The sequence below is a fragment of the Schistocerca cancellata genome, chromosome 2 (genome assembly GCF_023864275.1).
Source record: "Schistocerca cancellata isolate TAMUIC-IGC-003103 chromosome 2, iqSchCanc2.1, whole genome shotgun sequence".
In the NCBI taxonomy this organism is placed as follows: Eukaryota; Metazoa; Arthropoda; class Insecta; order Orthoptera; family Acrididae; genus Schistocerca; species Schistocerca cancellata.
Window position 1 is genome coordinate 71,566,381 of NC_064627.1, and position 2,251 is coordinate 71,568,631.

The window sequence follows — 2,251 nt, forward strand, 5'->3', positions numbered from 1 at the left end:
AACATATAAGCCTCCAATTCCCTGGGCACACCTTGAGTTCCTTTTAATATGTTGTTGACGTTCCATCCAAAGGAAGCGTGTCCTCCCTATGGAAAAAGTCCGAAATCCAGACACCAATTTCGTTTGATGCCCCATGTGATCGTACTACTGTTAATAGAAGTTGGCGTGACACTTGATTTCCCGTAACTTCCCTAAATCACTACGGCTAATGCTGGGATGATTCCTTCAAAAGAGCATGGCCGACTTCCTTCCGCTTCCTTCCCTGATCACAACCTATGTAATCATTCCATTCCATATCCCCACAGATTGTTACTCCTTTGAATCTGTGTGACTGACTGTACCCATTTGTGTCTCATTGATATTGTAATCATGGGAAACTACATGTGTGAAGACTTTGCCACTGACGGGACGTTTTATTCTCGATATCATAAAACTTACCATAACAGTGCCCTAAAACTGAAGTGAAGTATCAGACAAAATGTGCTTTCGTATACCGTACTGGGATATTAAGGACCTCTGTAATTAATATCTATATAAACCAATACATGAGTTCAAAAACAGCTCCCTAACTACGGTTCCACAACGCGTGTGGTCAGCACAAACGACCCGTAGTGCTTCGCTACTGCGTGGCATGGATTCATTAAAATTACAGACGACCTACTGAGGGACACCTGACAATTTTTCAGGACAACAATTTTCAGCTGTGCACTTGTAGTGGGAACCGCTGGATCAGCTCCAATTTGTCTTCCAAGCGAACCCCAAAAATGTTCAATAGAAATCAAGTTAGTGAAAAACGCTGACTACGGCATCTCTTTGATGACATCTTTTGTAACAAGTCCTCAGCAAAATGAACTCTTAAGACGACGTTCATTGTTGTTCATAAAACTAAAAAAAATGCCAATGCGACAAGCCTACGCAGAATTAACTGTCGGGAGATGTAGTCCCTGTAACTTCGAGAAGGAAGGTATGAAGTCGAAGTTCCATTGACATCGAGGTCATCAGAGATGGACTACGCTTTCGAATTACACAAGATGGGGAAAGGAACCACCCTGAACGTCACTTGAAATGACTGAGAAAAACCATGTAATACTTAAATGAAGAAATACTAGCTTCAGCCAAGTAGAAGTCGAGAACTTTAAACATCGCGTCATTCCGTTGTATGTAACTTTGAACCAACGAACAAACTGTTTCATCTGTCGTTGACTTCGGTCCGTGGGCCAATGTAGGTTCCTGCCCACACGCAGACAGACCACCGATATCACACAGGGATGTCTAGTGCACGACTGGGGATTGGTTAGTAAATGGATTGGTTATCATCGTTGTCACTAAATAGCATTCGGTCCCATTTACGACATTCCCTCACAATATTCTCGGTGTCGCGTTGTTACTGGGACACAAATCATGAGCTATTGTATTCCAAGCTGTTACAACACAACGTTCTGCTCGAAATGTATGTCTTGACGGATCCCAAAATGTTTTGACTAGTTACCTCACGACTTCAGTAATGACACGTTCTTAGATTAGTGTGTAACTGTCACAGTGGACGAGGCGTATAAATAAGCGAGACTCTTCATCGCTCGCCTAAGACGTGGACCGCTACGGTCGCAGCTTCGAATCCTGCCTCGGGCATCGATGTGTGTGATGTCCTTAGGTTAGTTAGGTTTAAGTAGTTCTAAGTTCTAGGGGACTGATGACCTCAGATGTTAAGTCCCATAGTGCTCAGAGCCATTTGAACCATTTAAGACGTGGAAGATTACGATTTTAGTCGTTAAATACAGTTTTCATTATATTTAGTCGGCAACGGCCTTGCCGCGGTGGATACACCGGTTCCCGTGAGATCACCGAAGTTAAGCGCTGTCGGGCGTGGTTGGCACTTGGATGGGTGACCATCCAGGCCACCATGCGCCGTTGCCATTTTTCGGGGTGCACTCAGCCTCGTGATGCCCATTGAGGAGCTACTCGACTGCATAGTAGCGGCTTCGGTCAAGAATACCATCATAACGACCGGGAGAGCGGTGTGCTGACTTCACGCCCCTCCTATCCGCATCCTCCTTGAGGATGACACGGCGGTCGGATGGTCCCGATGGGCCACTTGTGGCCTGTAGACGGAGTGGTGGTATATATAGTGGTATATATGTATATTATATTTAGTCGACACGAGAATGAAACAGAGACATACACATTTTCTCATCACTGAACAGCATGGTAACATCCTGTATTAAATTCTAAAATTCACCCCATTCTCTTATGG

The 2,251-nt window shown here is 44.5% G+C and overlaps 1 pseudogene; it reads left to right on the forward strand.

The window, feature by feature from the left end:
- Positions 1 to 1,796: 1,796 nt before the first annotated feature.
- On the forward strand, positions 1,797 to 1,914 carry LOC126164152 (5S ribosomal RNA; annotated as a pseudogene).
- The last annotated feature ends 337 nt before the right edge of the window (positions 1,915 to 2,251 follow it).